The sequence below is a fragment of the Paramormyrops kingsleyae genome, chromosome 15, assembly GCF_048594095.1.
Source record: "Paramormyrops kingsleyae isolate MSU_618 chromosome 15, PKINGS_0.4, whole genome shotgun sequence".
Taxonomy (NCBI): Eukaryota; Metazoa; Chordata; class Actinopteri; order Osteoglossiformes; family Mormyridae; genus Paramormyrops; species Paramormyrops kingsleyae.
Window position 1 is genome coordinate 13779324 of NC_132811.1, and position 11339 is coordinate 13790662.

At 40.2% G+C, this 11339-nt stretch overlaps 1 long non-coding RNA gene across 1 annotated transcript; it reads right to left on the minus strand.

Moving 5' to 3' along the window:
* Positions 1-474: 474 nt before the first annotated feature.
* LOC111840140 (uncharacterized) lies at positions 475-4463 on the minus strand. Its single transcript, XR_002837308.2, has 3 exons — positions 4345-4463; positions 1967-2103; positions 475-1786 (listed from the first exon to the last, which is right to left on the minus strand). It is a non-coding gene; the product is annotated as an uncharacterized lncRNA (long non-coding RNA).
* Between the last annotated feature and the right edge of the window lie 6876 nt (positions 4464-11339).

The window sequence follows — 11339 nt, forward strand, 5'->3', positions numbered from 1 at the left end:
TGTTGAAATTATATTTTGGTTGTTATGATACAGGGTTTATCCAGACCTTGATTTTTTTTTCTTAATTATTATTTGTATTTGACTCTGGGGTTCATTGTATGCTTTTGTTTCCTGAATTTATGTTTAGTGGGAGAGGGGACACGTCTGTGTTTTTTGTCTTGATAGCATCATGGTATCCATGGGTCCCCTAGTGGTGAAACGAAATTAAAATTCATGCTGGCTCTTTCTGTCGCTCCCCTCTGATCAAAATGATGCATATAACAGAAAAAGTACCTTGAGGTAACAGATAAACAAGAACATGGTGCCATTTTGACGACTGTTTTCGTTTCAGAGAAAGAACATAAAAATGCTAATAAAAAATAAATTGATATATTTTTTAATAAATATCATTCGACAGCTCTGCAAACATTAAAAATATCTCAGGAAGAACAAAGCAAATAAGAATAAGCAAGAGCAATCTGTAAAACACAGCAATAAAAAGGCAAATGCTTTATTGATTTTCACAATGAAATACTTTAGCGGTACATAGAGGCTGCTATGTTGCACATGTTTGTAATTTACACCTAACTATTATATCAATCCCCTACACACAATGTAAGTTTAGACCAATGCACCTTATAGTGGAATCTATTTGTAGCACCTGTGCAACTGGGACTCTGTTATTTCCTTATCTTGTGTCTGTGAGCGTCTATGTGTTTGTGTGCACATGCGTGTACTTTATTCAAATTCAGTCACAAACTGCATATATAGTGCCAGGCTGCCAGTCCATGGTGGACATTTTGTTTCACAGTTATTGAGGATGGGACACTTGTATGATAGACATAACTTGAAATGACTTATCATTAAAAGATGGAGAGTTTGTATTCCAAGGGACATATTTTACTACAGTACTGCAAATATTATAGTACCAGTGCCACTGCACTGCCAGTGCCAGTGCCAGTGCCACTGCATATGTAGTGCCAGGCTGTCAGTCCATGGTGGACATTTTGTTTCACAGTTAGTGAGGAATGGGAACTTGTATGATATATATAATTTCAAAATCACTCACCATTAAATGATGGAGAGCGACATATTTTACTACAAAACTGTAAATAATACAAATGCTTTTGTTAATAATGAGGCCATTTCTATTTAAAATTCAGCTGCCCATTACAATCAGTTGAAATGCATACAAATATGCAACATTATTTCTAATAAATATACTAATAAGTATATTTCCAGCGAGTGGCCTACACTAAGGTATTGGGAATATCAAATACGTATATGGTCTATTAAACATAACACACAACAATGCTGGTTATGTTAACATTTTTTTTTTTATTATTCCAAGAAAATTATTAACGGCCAGCGTTGTTCCAGCTAGCACATGATTCAAAGACTCAAAGCTGCAATCATGAAAAGAGTATGAAATAAATGATGTTTTCACTGGCGGCTTCACAACGTACCCCAGCGTTCATTTAAATTCACTATGTAATTGCCCTCAATGTTAAGGAAAAAAAAATACAGAAACAAACAGGCATCCAGGTACTTTAGGGTCAATGGATTTAAGTTCCTTGAAGTCGCCGAAGAAATGACTCTCCTCAACTACGCGTATTCTTAAGCAATAACAACGCAATCTGTATTATCCACCCAAGAATACCCGTCACCGAAGAGAGTCTTAAAGAAGAAAGCAATTTAAATCGAAAGATATTGCATGATCCCCAAGCATTTGGCAGCAGCAAGAGGCTGTGAAATGATTGATTGAAGATGCCTTGTATCAGAAGGCAAGGCCCCATCAATGGTTTTTCTGCAAACAGAAGTTAACACAATGCATTTTGAATTGATGCTAAAATGCTGTAACACCCCCCTCTGCATTTACACTACTCCCCCCCTCCTCCTCCCCCGATTCTCCCTCTGTTATTAAATCAAGCAAAACTGAAAAGAGGAACTGTGGAGAGGTGAACCCGTCCCTGCATGAAACACTTACCTGAGCCGTCAGCAAACTGTTCCATTTTTGCTCCAGTCCCCCCAGATCTCAGTTTTTTATCATTTCCATCACTCCCAGTCCTCAGTGGCAGAGCGTCTCCTGTTTCACTGGCACATATCCAAGAATAATGAGTGTTCCTGGAAAAGTGGCCAATGGTTAGGGTTCACTGCAAAAATCACGGCCTTTCAAGCCTCCCTTAACATCACCATTGTTTACCCCATTAATAGCCAATGGCCCTGACAAATGTCATACAGAAAATCCAGCAGCAGCAGCAGGAGGCAAATTATAGATAATATGGAAAATAATTGGAATGAAGGCTGTCAGAGTAGAAGAGCCATTTGTGCCACTATGTTTTCCACTCGCTGAAAGGTGCATCAGCTTTATGTATATGAATCTAACAACAGAAATTTAAATCTCATTTATAGCTACCTGTAGAGGTGTCCTATGACGCCTTGTCATAAAGGATCATACATCTGACAACAAAATTAGTATTAAAACATAGAAAAATGCATATTACCGTACTGAAAATAATTTCATGCATCTGTACCCACCCATTTATGAAATTATTGAAATTATATCACTCATCACACAATCGCAAAATCTCTGCAATAAACAAAATAGATCTTTAAAATTATCCTGGGAAATGTTATAATTACCAAAATGTGATACGTGCAAGTGTATGTTTTTAAAACAAATTTATAATTAAGTTTCCTTAGTAATCGACACTCAGAATCGCTAATACCATGTATAATGCCAGGTCACATAAAATTCTTTTTAACTAATTTATCAGTGCTGGTTCTACAAAAATTCTAAATCCTAATAATTATTCATATATCTTTTTTTTCATATCACTATGCCAAAGTTTTTCCCACGTGCTTATGTTCTTAACATGTAAACCAGAGACCTGTAAATTTAAAACACATAATTATTAAACGGTAAGTATATACATTCCTATAGGCCGTATAAGACATATTGCAAATATGATTTTCAATACGAAATATATGAGAAAAAACACGAAACGCTAGAGAATAAAATATAGTATAAAATAGAATATTTGGCAAAGAAATGATTAGCGGATGAATGAATGGCCCTTCAAACCTGCTATCGCATAACGATCTTCGGCTTCACTACACAAATAATCAGATATATTTTGAAAGCTTTGAAGCAAATACATAAATTATTATCCACAAGAAACGCTCTCCACCATCCTATAACCCCAGAAAAGAACTCACACAAGTCCAAGCTATATAATACCTGAAAACCAATAATACCCATTTTCGTAGCCAATGCGTTAACAAAATCCTCAAAAAAAATTCTCACAAAAAATAAAATAAAAAGAGAAAAAACACGAATGTTTGGCAAAATAATCACGCTTCAAAACGAGAAATAAAAGCAGAGAGCACTCGCTGATCGCATGCTCGTATGATAACCGCCTGTTCGTGCAAATACGGCATCCAGAGGAGGGGAACGGGCTTACCAAAACTAAGTCCCAGTTTGCCCCCCATGCAGAAAGGGGTGCCGAGCCCCAAGCCCCTCTCTCCACAACCGGCAGCTGTCCCGAGGCGCTGAGCACAACAAAAGGTCCTGTGCATCACCGCTAAAGCAGACAGGACTGTTCACTGTAATACCATTTCCTGCGAGAGCGGAGCCTCTAAGTGCAGACATACCCCCGCGGTCCGCAATTTTTCCTCCCGCATCACCCCTGTCAGTGATGCTATTGGACATGAATTTAATCCTACTTCTTTGTACAAAAAAATTGGATTTGATATTCCTTCTAGCGGAGTGGATTTAATCAATCAATGTGTCTCCGTGCATATTTATTCAGCTTGAAATAGGCAAAGTTCCTCATGGTACACTAATCCTCAGTTTTTCCTTGTCATTCATATGGATTTTCCCCACTCCTTACTCCAGTACACTATGCTGGTGGGGAAAAAGGAGGAAGAAGAACAACCGAATGAAAATCTCTGCTGCCTTTTTTTCTTTTTCTTTTTTTTCTTTTACTGTTGAACATCTCGGGATGAATCCGTATTCCCTTCCTCATTCAGCTGCTCCCGCCTCATTACAAGGATTCAGCGGCACGTTATTCTGTCACCACAACTCGCAGGACCCGCGATTGCGATTTAATTGCAGGAATCCAATGAATATGTTAATATCGTGCGGGTAAAGTATAGAAATCCAGAGAGAGAGAGAGAGAGAAGGAAAAAAGGCTTCAATCAGCAACACACATGACAACGACACGATTACAAAACTCTGCATTTAAGTCGCCTATGTGCCACTCAGCAGACTGAAATGTTGCATTTATTAAACTGTGATTCTTTCCCAGAAGAAAAAAAAAGAGAGGAAATATGAACACATCCACAAGAATTCAGCCAGCTTACCCTTTCAGTTCTGCTCCAAAGGAAACCTCCCACTGAGCACAAAGCCCTGGAGTCATCTGATGTTTGACTGTGATACGCCTCGGATGAGGTTGTCTTGCCGTGGTCCACGGTTGATTTATACGGGTTCCCGTGCAGGTGCTCGTGGGGGGGCCGGGGGGCGGTGGGGGTGGGAGGAGAGGCGCTGGCTCGGCGTGCAGGCGTTAGCTAGGAGTCGGCAGCGTGCCGGGCCAGGACACCGCTCCAGGAAGCGCCCCCCCCCCCCCTCGCCCCCCCCCAAGCCTGCCGAGTGAGGGACAGGCCCGGATCTGCAGGTAGAGGAAGCCGACACGGGAGCTCGACAAAAGCGCGAGAGACGCCCCAGTGCTCTGAGACAGTTGTTGCTCGCTTCATCAAATGAACTTACAGCGAGGGAACGGCAGACTGTTAGCGGGAGAGCGTGAAGGAGGGTGGGAGGGAGAGAGAGTGAGAGAGAGAGAGAGAGAGAGAGAGAGGGAAGGAGAGAGAGAGCGAGAGTGAGCACAGCACACGCACAATAAAAGACATAATACCACCTCCACACAGAGCTGCTTTTTGCATAGAAATGGAGAAAGAATTATTAAATGTGAGGACAGCAGTGTGACTGAAAGCCGCGCGTTACAGGTCCAGGGCAGGACATTGCTGATTAACTTAAGGAGGAGCTGAGGTGCGATGCACTTCACGGCCTCGCCTCCCCAGCTTCCACGTAGCCGGGGGGCCGGTGACCTGTGGGCCCTTTGGTTCGCACACGGCCAAAACGCAGCTGTCTACCTGCGATGTGCGTTAAAGGCGTCCATCTGACATCTCCAGCAGACATCGGTGGAGGCTGTTTTTCCGGCTATAAAAAAAACTGCAATTTTCTCCCTGAGTCGTAAAGACACCCATTACTTCCCCTTATGAAATTGAAAAAAAAAAAAACAATTGTAGCACATGCTGTCTTTAGAAACTGTGCGGCACCGTTAGAGACAATTTGGGAATCAGGCTGATTTGCATTGTACACAGAGGTGGGGGAAATTCTTCTGTCTGCTGTCGTGTCCTTAGCTTCAATTACTCACCCCCCCCCCCTCCACCCAAATACACCTAAATTTCATTCACTGGGATGTTTTAATTCCAACAGTCCTTTTAAATTTCTCCACTACGTGTGGCTTTTGAAGTTAACATTTTAATCAAATTACCTAAGGTTTACAATAGTTTAATGAAAGGTTTGAATATATATGTACCTTATATAAGAGGTGAGACCACCATAAACAGACATATAAAAAAAATCAATTAAATTTTAATGATCATTAATTAATGCAGAATATACAAAATTTATAAAACCTGAGCTAATTGTCATGCTATATAGATCAGTAAATTATTATAAAAAATTACATGTAACATACTACAACTGATTACAGACATTTTAACATAGTATAATAAATGATAACATCAAAATACGCTAAGAAATGTACAAAGAAGGTTAGTTATTTGACTGTTAACAAAGAAATATCTTTCACAGTTGTTGTTTTAGTAAAACCACATATGATATTTTGGAAGATGTGCGTCCAGCTTAGCTAGAAAAAACAAACCAACAACATTTAGTGATTTAGTAAAGTTTCTAGAATCTTTCAATGTTGTACCCAAATAAAATATAACACGTTTAATGAATTTTTATAACAATAATCATTTCATGCAAATATGTGTAATCAAAATATATTTCATTGAAAGCAACACAGTCAGAATTGGAACCAAATCTGTTTTGATGCTTTTTAGCATCAGAAATAACAAAACTATCCATTGCTTTTACCATCTCCCACAGACAAAGGAAGTCAGGGTACCGTCTTTCTGCTAATACGTAGCGATTTACTGCCCCCTGTTGACACTTACAGTCCTCTTCCTCTGTACACAAAACTGGGGGTCTTTATTGTTCCAAACATGAATTTTGATGGCACGTCAAAATAATGCCTCTGATGGCTAATACAAAGGTGTTTATTTGGTGTGGCCCATCGAGTGTCAAACGTCACATAACAATAATCAGGACAAGATAAAGTGAAACACAATGCGAGCTTGGCCTCCATTACTGAAGTGAAATGTACAAAACAGATCAGAGGGGAAAAAAAACACTGTAGCTCAGGCTGAAGCAAGAGTCACGTGGATGAATAGGCTACTGCTTTAGATGTTTCAAGGTAGAGTGAACTATGTGTACAAAAGGTTTGTGGATTTACTTTTCAATATTGCAAGGCTGTATTTTCTTCCCCTCACACAAAGCGACATCCTAGAAAATCTATACACCTTTTTTGACTCAAAGTACCAATCATTGTAAGTGTACTCTCAGTGGCTCCAGGAATGCATGAGGTAAAATCGCATTCCATTGTTGACTCTCTGTTTATTTTTGGAGGAGTAATTGAAATTGACTGTGAGAAGACCAAAAGCTGTGATGTATTAATTGGTGTTTATAGCTAACTGAAGGTCCACGAGAAGAAGAAAAAATTCAATAATGGTACATTTGTAGGTGGCTCATACATTTGTCCTGTGTCTTTTTTATTAATAGGATGGGGAAAAAACTGCAAATTTAAAATCAATTGGGGCATATGTATTGAATAGCTCTTCTGAATCACTTCAATTAGTGGGACCCATGCGACAATATTTGAGTGGCACTTTAGAGTTAAGGAAATACAACAATGGCGATGGGGACAATACTTCAAGTAAATACCAATTATTACACCACACTTGGCGGAGGCGTGTAAAATATGACTATGGATCACTGGACAAAGCGATTCCGAGTCACTCAACTTCACAGCTGAGAATGTTTATGTCTACAGTTGTTGCAGATTCCAGTGTACGCATACAGTGCAATTATATATAGTTTTGGTTGCTCCCAAATGCTTTGCTGTTTATTTGCTTGTTTATTCATTTCAGTTTTTCCTTATTGCCATTTATACTGCAAAGATAATTGCCAGATATTCCACCACAACAATAAATGTGTAACAATAAAACTGCTCCATATTCCTACAACTTATCCAGTATTGGGTGACGAAGGGCTTGGGACCACTGCAGGACCGACTGCGGGTGCTTATTTACTTGCACGCACATTCACACACAATGGACAATTTGCAAATGCTAATTCGCCAAAATGGACTGCAGGAGCAAGCCCACACAACATATGAAGAACATGGAAACTCTGGAAACAGCTAGGGCAGGATTCGACCCCCCCAACACCACCCGCCCGCTACACCAGTATACTACCCAGTAAGTATAAGAATATTAATGATTAATAATCAGAAACATATAACTGGAAACATATACTCTCGAGCTACATAACAAATACTCATACAAGCATGTGTGTAATCGCACGCCACATTAAGGGTGCATGTTAAAAAATTATTAGAGTGGGTGATTATTCATGTAAATTTAAGCAAAGTATTTCACAAATGGTTGTTCTTAGCAGTTTTTTCCTGTTTTGACTCATTTGATCCAGAGACACTTTTTTTTTTCTTCACGCACAGGCGACATGATATACACAGCATATGTATTCGGTATTATGTATACTTACAACAGCATAGCTTTACATGCAGAGAAAATTTGTTGTATATGAGGCTTATTTGGATAAAAATGATCTGTATCTATGTCGCTGTGTCTCTTTTTCTCCATATATAAATATATATATATATATATATATGTGTGTGTGTGTGTGTGTGTGTGTAACACATTCAAAAGAATGACAGGGAAAGGAAATTATTATAGGAATCCCCAGTACAGCTTGGCTCAGATTCGCTCCAGTAGAGCGTTTATGTAGCAGTGTGCCTAAGAGTGTATGCAAATTGATAATGAAATAACATACTACTCATAAATGAAAGAGGAAATGTAAAAAAGGGAAAAAAAAACAACACCAATATTATTCTTTCTTGAGCCATACATCTCGGATGGTGTGTGTTTGGGGCTGACAGTGAAATTCCAGAATCTGATCCCATTCTTGACCAAGCTTGTAACACTGAGGACCTCTAGAATTCCAGGTTTCAGCCAAAAGGCACCACTATGACCGTATCAATCTGATTTCTCTCCGGGAAAGCCTGCACACAATTATTGCGATTAGCGCAAATCCGGATTGAGCAGTGGAGTACCAACCAGCAAGGCTTCTGGCATGTCGGGCATTTTCCCAACCAATCAATGGCTACATGGGCAGGCATGACTAAGCGTAGGGGGCATCCCGCCTACCCCCAGTTGGCAATATGTATCTCTCAACAGATTTCATCCAGGAGGGCTCCCAGTCCAGCCCACAGATCCCCCAAGCCGCCACCGCTGCAGCATTGGACCCAGCACTCCCAGTCCCCTCATCCTCACAGCGGACATGTCCCTAGACTCCAATCCCCTCCCACCCATTGTTCTTCACATTTTTCAGATAAACAAACTGAAAAGAGTTCATCGCGTGTAGTAATCTGCAAATCGATATGCCGTAAGCGCCTGTGGCATTTCATGCTGATTGTTGGACGATTCTGCAGGATATGCCAGCCAGTGCCTAGCATGAGCATTCATGAATGCCATAATGGAACCTTATTAACTCATTTTAGTACTTCCAATTAGATATGGTTCATTTAGTAACAACCGTAGTTGGGCTTGCTTTGGCTTACACTGCTAAACTGATTAATCTTTGCTGGATGAATCTGCAATACAAACAATGCCTATTTTCTTTTGACTGGCACCCAATCCAGGGTGTCCCCTGCATTGTTCCCAGTCTCCAGGTTCACAGAAGCCGCACCCTGAAAATAGACATACGGATGGTTGGATGAATGGATGGATGGACAGATGGATGGATGAGTAGCATTTTTCACCAGTTGCCTATAAAGTGGGATCAAGAGATTGAACAACATGCTTCAGAGAATCATTCTTCTATAGGTGTTCTGGCGGCCAGTGGCACTTAGAAATGAAGGCGCTGCTTTTTTATTTTGAATCTTTGTTCTGTGGATTCATTCAAAATACCCCCACGGATGTAAGTAGGTTGTGCTTTCTAAGACAAAGCAACCGGGTGTTTAGCTACAATGCAGCCAGGGAAAATTTTGTCAGATAAAGGCAAGCCAAGGAATGGAGATCTTCTTTTTATTTCAATTTCACAGCATGGCAGTGTAAATTGGTTGTTCCCTCATGCAAATCATTTGTGACTTATTAAAGGTATGTGATCTGTGTCGAGGCCGACGAGCAGTTCGGCCTTTTCAATTACACGTCGCTTGCTTCGGACACAAGCCACTGTAATGGGTAAACACATTAGCGGCTGGGGCCTGTAAAAGAATCTCCTTCGACAGTTTTAAAGGTACTCAGATCAGACGGCAAGATAAAAGCACCAATTTCTGAACTCAGCACCTGGTACCACATAGGTGACCTGTGGAGATGTACAGTAGCAGGTTTCGTGCTGTAAGTAGCTGCAAGAGAAAAATTAAAGGCAACACTTTACTTAAGGTCACATAGTAATTTAGTAATTTATAAACACATTCATATCAAATAATGCATTCATAAAGCATTATAAATATGGCTATAAATATTTATGAAAAGGCACAACACATTATAGCTATGTATATTATGCATTATGACTGCCTTATGAAGCTCGCATCTAAAATGCACTACCTCTACTTAAAGAATGGCCTGTAAAGTGTTACCAGATCCATCCATTTTGCAACATGCTTATCCTACCTGGTTGTGGGGGGTCTGGAGCCTATATGGGAAGCCATGGGCACAAAGCAGGAAACAACCCTGGACAGCCCATCACAGGGCACACTCACACACCATTCACTCACACAAGCACACCTATGGGCAATTAAGTAACTCCAATTAGCCTCAGCATGTCTTTGGACAGGAAACCCCATGACGACACGGGGAGAACATGCAAACTCCACACACATGTAACCCAGGCGGAGACTTGAACCCAGGTCCCAGAGGTGTGAGGCAGCAGTACTAACCACTGCACCACCATGCTGCCCCCTGTTACCAAATCAAAAAAATAATAATTAAAAAAATGTCCTGAAGTCCAGGAGGAGGAAGCGCCAGCTTGTGTTAGAAGCATGCAGTTCATTAATTAAGCCTGGGTGCTGCATGGGGCTACTGCTACACCCGACACTCATTCAGTGCCACTTGTTCCTTTGTTACGGCTCAATGGTGACCAGATTTTTTCTTTTTTTCTTTAATACGGCAGGCAGCTAAAGTGGGAGAAGTTTAACGGGACACATCTATAATTTCTGCCGATCAAAAGCAGACATCAAAGCTGACTTCTGGTTGACCCCATATGACATTACATTAGAGACAACGGCTATAAAAAAACGAACAAAAAAAACCTCACTAAAATTATACCAACATACAGAACGAGTAGAATTCTTGAAATAATCTTATTATATTTCATGGTAGAAGGATACAGGCAGTCACCTGTATGAGATCTGTTCCCTAATTCTGTCTTTAAGTAAAATTTGTAAGTCAGAAAATAATAATTCAGTGCATAATATTAATAACAATAATGTCATAATCTGTCCACTTGACCCTCCTGTCTCCTCACTAGCATAGCCCTAAAGAGCCACACCAGTTACTGTTTTGTCTTGCCTCTCGTTCCTGCCCTTGTGTTAATCACTCCACCTGCCTCTCATTAGCTCCCTTGTTAATTTCAGATTTACGTGCTTCCCAGTCCTGTGTTACCCAGTCCAGTCATTGACGTCAAACCCTTTGGTTACCTGTGCCCTTCCTTGTACCACTCCTCCCATTTTTGATCCCTTGTGATCCTGTTTATTTCCAGTCTCTGTTCTTTTGAGTTCAATAAACCCCCTTTTGTTTTGCCACCATGTCTGTCCTTGAATGTTTCATTCCACAAGTTGTGACAAATAATAATATAGTAATAATTCAAGTAACTACATACAATACTGTACTGTACCTAGAGCAGATGAACTATTGAAGCCATGCAATGTTTTCAAAAGTAGTGTGTGCGTTCGTTATTATGAAATATAGTATTTTACCCACATTTTTGATAT